Source organism: Triticum urartu, chromosome 2 (assembly GCF_003073215.2).
Source record: "Triticum urartu cultivar G1812 chromosome 2, Tu2.1, whole genome shotgun sequence".
Lineage (NCBI taxonomy): Eukaryota > Viridiplantae > Streptophyta > Magnoliopsida > Poales > Poaceae > Triticum > Triticum urartu.
This window is the reverse complement of record NC_053023.1, coordinates 500,737,454-500,749,768: the sequence shown is the minus strand read 5'-3', so window position 1 is coordinate 500,749,768 and position 12,315 is coordinate 500,737,454.

Here is a 12,315-nt window from a genome sequence, read left to right as displayed (position 1 = left end):
AACTATGATATTGAAGGAAATATGCCCTAGAGGCAATAATAAAGTTATTATTTATTTCCTTATAATCATGATAAATGTTTATTATTCATGCTAGAATTGTATTAACCGGAAACATAATACATGTGTGAATACATAGACAAACAAAGTGTTACTAGTATGCCTCTACTTGACTAGCTCGTTAATCAAAGATGGTTATGTTTCCTAACCATGAACAATGAGTTGTTATTTGATTAACGAGGTCATATCATTAGTTGAATGATCTGATTGACATGACCCATTCCATTAGCTTAGCACCCGATCGTTTAGTATGTTGCTATTGCTTTCTTCATGACTTATACATGTTCCTATGACTATGAGATTATGCAACTCCCGTTTGCCAGAGGAACACTTTGGGTGCTACCAAACGTCACAACGTAACTGGGTGATTATAAAGGAGCATTATAGGTGTCTCCAAAGGTAGATGTTGGGTTGGCGTATTTCGAGATTAGGATTTGTCACTCCGATTGTCGGAGAGGTATCTCTGGGCCCTCTCGGTAATACACATCACATAAGCCTTGCAAGCATTACAACTAATATGTTAGTTGTGAGATGATGTATTACGGAACGAGTAAAGAGACTTGCCGGTAACGAGATTGAACTAGGTATTGGATACCGACGATCGAATCTCGGGCAAGTAACATACCGATGACAAAGGGAACAACGTATGTTGTTATGCGGTCTGACCGATAAAGATCTTCGTAGAATATGTAGGAGCCAATATGGGCATCCAGGTCCCGCTATTGGTTATTGACCGGAGACGTGTCTCGGTCATGTCTACATTGTTCTCGAACCCATAGGGTCCGCACGCTTAAGGTTACGATGACAGTTATATTATGAGTTTATGCATTTTGATGTACCGAAGGTTGTTCGGAGTCCCGGATGTGATCACGGACATGACGAGGAGTCTCGAAATGGTCGAGACGTAAAGATTGATATATTGGAAGCCTATGTTTGGACATCGGAAGTGTTCCGGGTGAAATCGGGATTTTACCGGGTTACCGGGAGGTTACCGGAACCCCCCGGGAGCCATATGGGCCTTCATGGGCCTTAGTGGAAAGGAGAAAGGGGCAGCCCAAGGTGGCTGCGCCACTTCCCCCTCCCCTAGTCCTATTAGGACTAGGAGAAGGTGGCCGGCCCCCCTCTCCCTCTTTCCCCCTTTGGGGAATCCTAGTTGGAATAGGATTGGGGGGAGTCCTACTCCCGGAAGGAGTAGGACTCCTCCTGCGCCCTCCTCCCTGGCCGGCGCCCCTCTTCCCCCTTGGCTCCTTTATATACTGAGGTAGAGGCACCCTAGAACACACAAGTTGATCCACGTGATCTATTCCTTAGCCGTGTGCGGTGCCCCCTGCCACCATATTCCTCGATAATACTGTAGCGGAGTTTAGGCGAAGCCCTGCTGCTGTAGTTCATCAAGATCGTCACCACGCCGTCGTGCTGACGGAACTCTTCCCCGACACTTTGCTGGATCGGAGTCCGGGGATCGTCATCGAGCTGAACGTGTGCTCGAACTCGGAGGTGCCGTAGTTTCGGTGCTTGATCGGTTGGATCGTGAAGACGTACGACTACTTCCTCTACGTCGTGTCAAGCGCTTCTGCAGTCGGTCTGCGTTGGGTACGTAGACAACACTCTCCCCCTCGTTGCTATGCATCACATGATCTTGCGTGTGCGTAGGATTTTTTTTGAAATTACTACGAAACCCAACAGATATATCAGGGACATATATGATGATCCTTGAGATATTCGCGATGTTTGACACCACAAAAGTAGAAATCAAGAAGGAGCATCAATTGTTGATGGTTGGTGAAACCACTAGTTTCAAGAAGGGCAAGGGCAAGAAGGGATACTTCATGAAACGGCAAATCAGCTGCTGCTCTAGTGAAGAAACCCAAGGTTGAACCCAAACCCGAGACTAAGTGCTTCTGTAATAAGGGGAACAGCCACTGGAGCAGAATTACCCTAGATACTTGGTAGATGAGAAGGCTGGCAAGGTTGATAGAAGTATATTGGATATACATTGTGTTAATGTGTACTTTACTAGTACTCCTAGTAGCACCATGGTATTAGATACCGGTTCGGTTGCTAAATGTTAGTAAACTCGAAATAAAAGGCTGCGGAGTAAACAGAGACTAGCTAAAGGTGAGCTGGCAATATGTGTTGGAAGTTTTTCCAAGCTTGATGTGATCAAGCATCGCACGCTCCCTCTACCATCGAGATTGGTGTTTGCATTGAGCATAGACATGATTGGATTATGTCTACCGCAATACGGTTATTCATTTAAGGAGAATAATGGTTACTCTGTTTATTTGAATAATACCTTCAATGGTCTTGCACCTAAAATGAATGGTTTATTGAATCTCGATCGTAGTGATACACATGTTCATGCCAAAAGATATAAGATAGTAATGATAGTACCACCTACTTGTGGCACTGCCACGTAAGTCATATCGATATAAAACGCATGAAGAAGCTCCATGTTGATGGATCTTTGGGCTCACTCGTTTTTGAAAAGTTTGAGACATGTGAACCATGTCTATTGGTGTATATGCCTGAAGAAACTCCACGCAAATGGACCGTTTGGACTCACTTGATTTTGAATCACTTGAGACATGCAAATCATACCACATGGGCAAGATGACTGAAAGCCTCGTTTTCAGTAAAATGGAACTAGAAAGCAACTTGTTGGAAGTAATACATTTTGATGTGTGCTGTCCAATGAGTGCTGAGGCGTGTAGTGGATATCGTTATGTTCTTACTTCACAAATGATTTGAGTAGATGTTGAGTATATTTAGTTGATGAATCACGAGTCTGAATTATTGAAAGGTTCAAGTAATTTCAGGGTGAAGTTGAAAGATCGTCGTGACAAGAGGATAAAATATCTATGATATGATCATAGAGATGAATATCTGAATTGCGAGTTTGGCACAGAATTAAGACATTGTGGAAATTGTTTCACAACTAATACAGCCTGAAACACCATAGTATGATGGTGTGTCCGAACATCATAACTGCATCCTATTGGATATGATGCATACCATGATGTCTCTTATCGAATTACCACGATAGTTTATGGGTTAGGCATTAGAGACAACCGCACTCACTTTAATAGGGCACCACGTAATTCCGTTGAGATGAAACCATTTGAACTATGGTTTGGAGAAACCTGAGTTGTCATTTCTTAAAAGTTTGGGGCTGCGACGCTTATGTGAAAAAGTTTCAGGTTGATAAGCTCGAACCCAAAGTGGATAAAATGCATCTTCATAGGACACCCAAAACAGTTGGGTATACCTCGTAATTCAGATCCGAAAGCAATAGGGATTGTTTCTGGAATCGGGTCCTTTCTCGAGGAAAGGTTTCTCTCGAAAGAATTGAGTGGGAGGATGGTGGAGACTTGATGAGGTTATTGAACCGTCTCTTCAACTAGTGTGTGGCAGGGCACAGGGAGTTGTTCCTATGGCACCTACACCAATTGAAGTGGAAGCTTATGATAGTGATCATGAAACTTCAGATCAAGTCACTACCAAACCTCGTGGGATGACAAGGATGCGTACTACTTCAGAATGGTGCGTAATCCTGTCTTGGAAGTCATGTTGCTAGACAACAATGAACCTACGAGCTAGGGAGAAGCGATGGTGGGCCTGGATTCCAAAATGGCTCGAGGCCATATAATCCGAGAGAGGATCCATATATGAAAACAAAGTGTAGACTTTGGAAGAACTACTTGATGGTCGTAAGGCTGTTAGGTACATATGGATTTTTAAAAGGAAGACGGACAATGATGGTATGTATCACCATTAAGAAAGCTCGACTTGTCGTTAAGATGTTTTTTCTGACAAGTTCAAGGAGTTGACTACGATGAGAATTTCTCACCCGTAGTGATACTTAAGTCCGTCGGAATCATGTTAGCATTAGCTGTATTTTTCGATTATGAAATCTTACAGATGGATGTCAAAACAAGTTTTCTTACCAAGTTTTCGTAAGAAAAGTTGTATGTGATACAATAGAAGGTTTTTTCAATCCTGAAAGATGCTAACAAGTATGCAAAGCTCCAACAATCCTTCTAAGGACTGGAGTAAGCATCTCGGGGTTGGAATGTATGCTTTGATGAGATGATCAAAGATTTTGGGTGTATGCAAAGTTTATGAGAAACTTGTATTTCCAAAGAAGTGAGTGGGAGCACTATAGAATTTCCGATGAGTATATGTTGTTAACATATTGTTGATCGGAAATTATGTAGAATTTCTGGAAAGCATGCAGAGTTATTTGATAAGTGTTTTTCAATGGAAAACCTGGATTAGGCTACTTGAGTATTGAGCATTAAGATCTATAAGGATAGATCAAAACGCTTAATAGTACTTTCAAATGAATACATACCGTGAAAAGATTTTGAAGGAGTTCAAAATGGATCGGCAAAGAAGGAGTTCTTGGCTGTGTTATAAGGTGTGAACATTGAGTAAGACTCGAAACCTGACCGCGGCAGAAGAAAGAGGAAGGACAAAGGTCGTCCCCTATGCTTTTGTCATAGGCTCTATACGGTGTGCCATGCTGAGTACCGCACCTGATGTGTGCCTTGCCAAATATCTGGCAAGAGGGTACAAAGGTAATCTAGGAGTAGATCACCAGATAGCGGTCTAAATTATCCTTAGAGGAATAAGGATATGTTTCTCCGTTATGGAGGTGATAAAGAGTTCGACGTAAAGAGTTACGTCGATGCAAGCTTAACACCTATCCGGATAGCTCTGAGTAGAGATACCGGATACGTATAATGGAGCAACAATTTAGAATAGCTCCAAGTAGAACAGTTATTTGAAATGGCTCCAAATGTAGCGTAGTAGTTGCATCTACAAGATGGCATAGAAATTTGCGAAGTACATACAGATCTGAATGTTGCAGACCCGTTGACTGAAACCTCTCTCACAAGCATAACATGATCAAACCCAGAACTCTTTGGGTGTTAGTCACATGGGGATGTGACCTTGAGTGTTAATCACATATCGATGTGAACTGGATTATTGACTCTAGTGCAAGTGGGAGACTGTTGGAAATATGCCCTAGAGGTAATGATAAATTGGTTATTATTATATTTCCTTGTTCATGATAATCGTTTATTATCCATGCTAGAATTGTATTGATAGGAAACTCAGATACATGTGTGGATACATAGACAACACCATGTCCCTAGTAAGCCTCTAGTTGACTAGCTCGTTGATCAATAGATGGTTACGGTTTCCTGACCATGGACATTGGATGTCGTTGATAACGGGATCACATCATTAGGAGAATGATGTGATGGACAAGACCCAATCCTAAGCCTAGCACAAGATCATGTAGTTCGTATGCTAAAGCTTTTCTAATGTCAAGTATCATTTCCTTAGACCATGAGATTGTGCAACTCCCGGATACCGTAGGAGTGCTTTGGGTGTGCCAAACATCACAACGTAACTGGGTGGCTATAAAGGTACACTACAGGTATCTCCGAAAGTGTCTGTTGGGTTGGCACGAATCGAGACTGGGATTTGTCGCTCCGTGTAAACGGAGAGGTATCTCTGGGCCCACTCGGTAGGACATCATCATAATGTGCACAATGTGATCAAGGAGTTGATCACGGGATGATGTGTTACGGAACGAGTAAAGAGACTTGCCGGTAACGAGATTGAACAAGGTATCGGGATACCGACGATCGAATCTCGGGCAAGTAGCGTACCGCTAGACAAAGGGAATTGTATACGGGATTGATTAAGTCCTTGACATCGTGGTTCATCCGATGAGATCATCGTGGAACATGTGGGAACCAACATGGGTATCCAGATCCCGCTGTTGGTTATTGACCGGAGGACGTCTCGGTCATGTCTGCATGGTTCCCGAACCCGTAGGGTCTACACACTTAAGGTTCGATGACGCTAGGGTTATAAAGGAAGTTTGTATGTGGTTACCGAGTGTTTTTCGGAGTCCCGGATGAGATCCCGGACGTCACGAGGAGTTCCGGAATGGTCCGGAGGTAAAGATTTATATATGGGAAGTCATGTTTTGGTCACCGGAAAAGTTTCGGGTTTTATCGATAACGTACCGGGACCACCAGGAGGGTCCCGGGGGTCCACCAAGTGGGGCCACCGGCCCCGGAGGGCTGCATGGGCCAAGTGTGGGAGGGGACCAGCCCCAGGTGGGCTGGTGCCCCCCCCACAAGGGCCCAAGGCGCCTAGGGTTTGGGGAGGGGGCGCCCCACCTAGCTTGGGGGGTAAGTTTCCCCTCTTGGCCGCCCCACCAGATGGGATCTGGGCTGGCCGCCGCCCCTAGGGTGGAACCCTAGGTGGGGGCGCAGCCCCCCCCTCTCCCCCTATATATAGTGGAGGCAAAGGAGCAGCCCACAAACGAAGTTTCTTCTCTTGTTGGCGCAGCCCTACCTCTCTTTCTCCTCATATCTCGCGGTGCTTGGCGAAGCCCTGCTGGATCACCACGCTCCTCCACCACCACCACGCCGTTGTGCTGCTGCTGGACGGAGTCTTCCTCAACCTCTCCCTCTCTCCTTGCTGGATCAAGGCATGGGAGACGTCACCGGGCTGTACGTGTGTTGAACGCGGAGGTGCCGTCCGTTCGGCACTAGGATCATCGGTGATTTGGATCACGACGAGTACGACTCCATCAACCCCGTTCACTTGAACGCTTCCGCTTAGCGATCTACAAGCGTATGTAGATGCACTCTCCTGCCCTCGTTGCTAGATTACTCCATAGATTGATCTTGGTGATGCGTTCCCCAACAGAGTAATGGAATGAAACAACTATTCTATATGCATATTTGGCTGGTGGAGAGCTCTATGGTTACAGTTTTGCGAAAAGCCAATTTTTCCCTACTGCAAAGGAATAAATTTATTTAACTATCATGGTGGTTGTTAAACATTGAGAATGATTGACAACATTCTCAATCCCAATTAAACATCATTAAACAAAACCCAACCAAATTAATTTAGAGTAACATGTTGAGATTCACATGATAATCCAGGTACTAGATACTCAAGATGTCCATAACCGGGGACACGGCTAACCATGATTAGTTTATACACTCTGCAGAGGTTTGTGCACTTTTCCCCACAAGACTCGATCGCCTCCGTTTGGTTTCTCGCACTACATGGTGTTTGAGAGGACGGATGACCGAGACATAGTCTTTCAGAAGCGCTAGCACCTTACGATCGGGTAGACCGTACCACCTACATCCCCTACATCTGCTAGTCTACCACTGTATGAGTTTGCACGACTTAGTCAACTATGCTAGAGCCCATAATAGCTTGTGGCTGCACAGGAAGTTTCTAGCATGAAAAATCTCATGATCCCTTTGAGCCTGGGTGGCGGTCCAAAAGAAAACAGGCAAATCCTGGATTACCCAGGTGCCTCAATCCACCCAGATGTGTATTTAAGTTGCCACCTTAGATAAACCATTAATTAACAAACTCACATCTGTCATGGATATCACTCAGCCAATCCACGTCTACTAGCGTAGTATAGCAATAATAAGCAAACGTAGAAGTAACTCCCAAGGGTTTGATAATAAACAGGTAATAGGTACTACCTCAACTACTTCCCATCCCACAATTTAATTAGATCCTAATCATGCAATATTTGAGGATTTGATCTAATGCAATAAAACTGGGTAGTAGGAAAGGTATGATCAAGTGTTACTTGCCTTGCTGAGGATCCGCGAAACCTAGAGATTCGAAGTAACAGGCGGCGCACTCCGGGTATTCTATCACAGACAAAATACAAGCATACAATAAGTACTCATCTAATGCACAGGTAAAACTCAAGTAAGAGATCTAAACCAGAAAGTTCAACTTAAGAACTCCGGTTTACAAAAGAATCAAATCGAACGAAGCAACGAAAGTCAAACGGCGAAAGAAAACAACTTCGTTCTACTAATCTGGATCTAAGGCAATTTTTACAGTGAAAAAACTTGTTTAAGTTGGATAGACGGATAGAGGGTTTCGAGACGAAACTCCAGGCGCTTGAATCGCCTGATTCCGATAAACGAGCGAAAAGTTATACTAAAACGAAAATTGGATCAGAAATCGCGATCAGAAAATAATCGCGGAAAATCTGAGAAAAAGAAAAACGACGAACGGATTAACGAACGAACGTTCGTTAACCGGATCTAAATGACGAATACGTTCGTTAAAACGAACGAACGAGCGAACGCTCGTTATTTAACCTAAACCGAAAAAACCGATCTCAAAAAACGGAAACAAAAAAACCGACGAAAAACCGACGGAAAAACCGAACGGTTTTTCGAGAAAAACGGCAGTGCGGAAATCGAGGCACCTCGTGCGGCGGGTCGGCGGCGGCGGGGTCCGGCGAGGCGGCGACGGGGTCCGGCGAGGCGGCGGCGCGGGCGGCGTCGGCACGGGGCTCGAGGGCGGGCGGGGCTGGCGGCTAGGGTTTGGCCCGGGGCTGGGCTGCGGCTTATAAAGCCTGCCGGGCTAGGAGTCCTAGTCGGACACGGCCCGTCTAGGTCGGTGCGCGTTTTTTTAAAATAATTACGCGCAGAAGAAAAATAAAAATAAATACTAAACGGACTCCAAAAATCCCGAAATAAATTTTCTCGGGCTTCTAAAATCAAGCCGCACAAGGTGAACATTTATTTGGGGCCTAAATGCAATTTTGAAAAACGCACATTTTTCCTAAATTCAAATAAAATACCGGAAAACTCCGAAATAAAATCTTACTTGATTTTATTATTAAATCCTCAATATTTCTTTATTTTGGGAAAGTCATTTTATTCCCTCTCTCATATTTTTGTAATAGAAATAATTGATGATAAATAATTAAAATCAAATGATCCTATTCTCAATTTTTGAGAAAACTCAAATATGAAAATAACGAAATCCCCAACTCTCTCTGTGGGTCCTTGCGTTGCGTAGAATTTCTAGGATCAAAACCAAAAGCAAATAAATATGATATGCAATGATGATCTAATGTATAACATTCCAAATTGAAAATTTGGGATGTTACAAACCTACCCCCCTTAAGATGAATCTCGCCCTCGAGATTCAGGTTGGCTAGAAAATAGGTGAGGGTGGTCCTTGAGCAAATCTTCCTCTCGCTCCCAGGTGGCTTCGTCCTCCGTGTGGTGGCTCCACTGAACCTTACAAAACTTGATAACCTTGCTACGAGTGACTCGACTGGCAAACTCAAGAATCTTAACTGGTTTCTCCTCATAGGTCAAATTGTTATCCAACTGGATTGCTTCCAATGGCACTGTATCCCTCAACGGTATGTCAGCCATCTCAGCGTGGCACTTCTTTAACTGAGAAATGTGGAACAAATCATGAACTCCTGACAATCCTTCGGGCAATTCCAACTTGTAGGACACTTCTCCCATACGCTCCAAAACTCGATATGGTCCTACAAATCATGGTGCTAACCTTCCCTTAACTCCAAAACACTTTGTTCCCCGAAGTGGTGATACTCGAAGATAAGCTCTATCTCCAACTTCATAAACTGTCTCCTTGCGTTTAGAATCTGCATAACTCTTCTGTCTGGACTGGGCTATCTTGAGCCTATCGCGAATCAACTTCACCTTCTGTTCAGACTCTTTAATCAAGTCAGGTCCAAACAACTGGCGGTCTCCAATTCGTCCCATGACAACGGTGTCCTGCACCTCCTTCCGTACAAGGCTTCGAAAGGGGCCATCCTCAAAGTGATTTGGTAGCTATTGTTATAAGAGAACTCTACATATGGCAAATTGTCGTCCCAACTAGATCCATAATCTAGCGCACAAGCTCTCAACATATCCTCCAAAATCTGATTGACTCTCTCGGTCTGTCCATCTGTCTGTGGATGAAAAGCTGTACTGAATTCTAGCCTGGTTCCCAAAGTTTCGTGCAACTACTTCCAGAACTTTGAGGTAAACTGGGTTCCTCTATCTGATACGATACTCCTCGGAACTCCATGCAGACATACTATCCTGGTCATGTATATCTTTGCCAACTTTGCACTGGTGTAAGTAGTCTTTACCAGGATGAAATGAGCTACCTTTGTCAAACGATCGACTACAACCCAAATCGAGTCATAGCCTGAACGTGCTCTGGGAAATCCTGTAATAAAATCCACGCCTAGCTTATCCCACTTCCATTCGGGTATCGACAATGGTTGTAGCAATACTGCTGGCTTCTGATGCTCTGCCTTCACTCTCTGACATACATCACAAACTGCTACGTACTCCGCAATATCCTTCTTCATTCCGGTCCACCAGAAAATATCCTTCAAATCCAAATACATCTTGGTATTTCCTGGGTGAATCGAATATGGTGAATCATGTGCCTCTTGCAGTATCAACTTCCTGATCTCCGGGTCATTGGGCACATAAACACGGTCTTCAAACCATAGGGTATCGTGCTCATCCTCACGAAATCCCTTAGCCTTTCCTTTACTAAGTTTCTCCTTAATAGAAGCAATCTCCTTGTCAGTCCTTTGGGATTCTCTGATTTTATCCATCAATGTAGACTGAATCTCCAATGCTGCTACATAGCCTCTCGGGACTATTTCTAAACATAACTCTAGAAGATTTTCGACCAACTCCCTTGGTAATTCTCCCATCATTAGGGTGTTGACATGACTCTTATGGCTTAATGCGTCGGCTACTACATTAGCCTTTCCGGGGTGATAATGCAATTTCATATCATAATCCTTGATGAGCTCCAACCATCTCCTTTGTATGAGATTCAAATCCTTCCGTGTGAAAATATACTTCAAACTCTTACGATCCGTATACACCTCGCAATGGTTTCCAATCACAAAATGTCTCCAAGTCTTCAGTGCATGCACTACGGCTGCTAACTCCAAATCATGCGTAGCATAATTCAACTCATGAGGCTTAAGCTGTCGTGAGGCATATGAAACAACTCTCCCTTCCTGCATAAGCACTGCTCCAAGTCCTCGACGTGAAGCGTCGCAATACACCTCATAATCCTTGGTATAGTCTGGCAAAATCAACACTGGTGAAGTAACCAAACGTTTCTTCAACTCCTGGAAACTAGCCTCACATTCCTCCATCCATATGAACTTGGTATCTTCCTTCAACAACTCCGTCATAAGCTTCGCAATCTTTGAGAAATTCTCTATAAATCTCCAGTAGTATCCTGCGAGTCCAAGAAAACTCCGGATCTCTCCAACTGTTGTTGGTGCTTCCCAATTGGTCACAGTGATAACCTTTGTGGGGTCAACTGCTATACCTTCTCCGGATATAACGTGTCCGAGGAATCCTACTTCCTTCAACCAAAACTCACATTTGCTAAACTTGGCATATAATTGATGTTCCCTGAGCTTTCCAAGAACCAAACGCAAATGTTCCTTATGCTCCTCTTCATTCTTTGAGTAAACCAGGATATCATCAATGAACACTACGATGAACTTATCCAAAAACTCCATAAACACTTTGTTCATCATGTTCATAAAATATGCAGGCGCGTTAGTCAGACCAAATGACCTAACGGTATACTCGTACAACCCATACCTGGTGGTAAAAGCCGTCTTGGGTATATCCTATTCCCGAATCTTCAACTGGTGGTATCTTGATCGCAGATCGATCTTGGAAAATACCTTAGCTCCTTGCAATCAATCAAACAGATCATTGATCATCGGTAGTGGGTACTTGTTCTTGATTGTTACTTCATTCAATCCTCGATAATCGACAACCATCCTTAACGATCCATCCTTCTTCTCCACTAGAAGTACTGGCGATCCCCAAGGTGAAGAACTTGGGCGAATATAACCTTTATCCAGTAACTCCTTAATTTGCTTCTTAATCTCCACCAAATCCTTTGCAAGCATCCTGTATGGTCTCTTCGATATTGGCCCTGTGCCTGGCAATAGCTCAATCAAAAACTCAATGTCTCTATCTGGTGGCATGCCTGGCAACTCCTCTAGAAATACATCAGGGAATTCCTTTACCACTGGTACTTCCTCATGCACAACTCCTATTAAGCAATTTACTTGAGTCCTCTTTGGCACATGTCGGGATACATACTTGATCCTTCTCCCTTCTGGGTGGTAAGCAAAATTGACTTACTAGCACATTCAATATTCCCTTCATACTTTGATAACCAATCCATGCCTAATATCACATCCAATCCTTGGGATTCCAATACTATTAGGTATGAGGGAAAAACATAGTTACCAATCCTTAACGGTAACCGATCACACCATCGACTAGCCATATATTCTGCTCCAGGCGAGGTTACTAACATGGGTGACCTAAGGGCTTGGGTTGACAGGTTATACTTATCCACAAA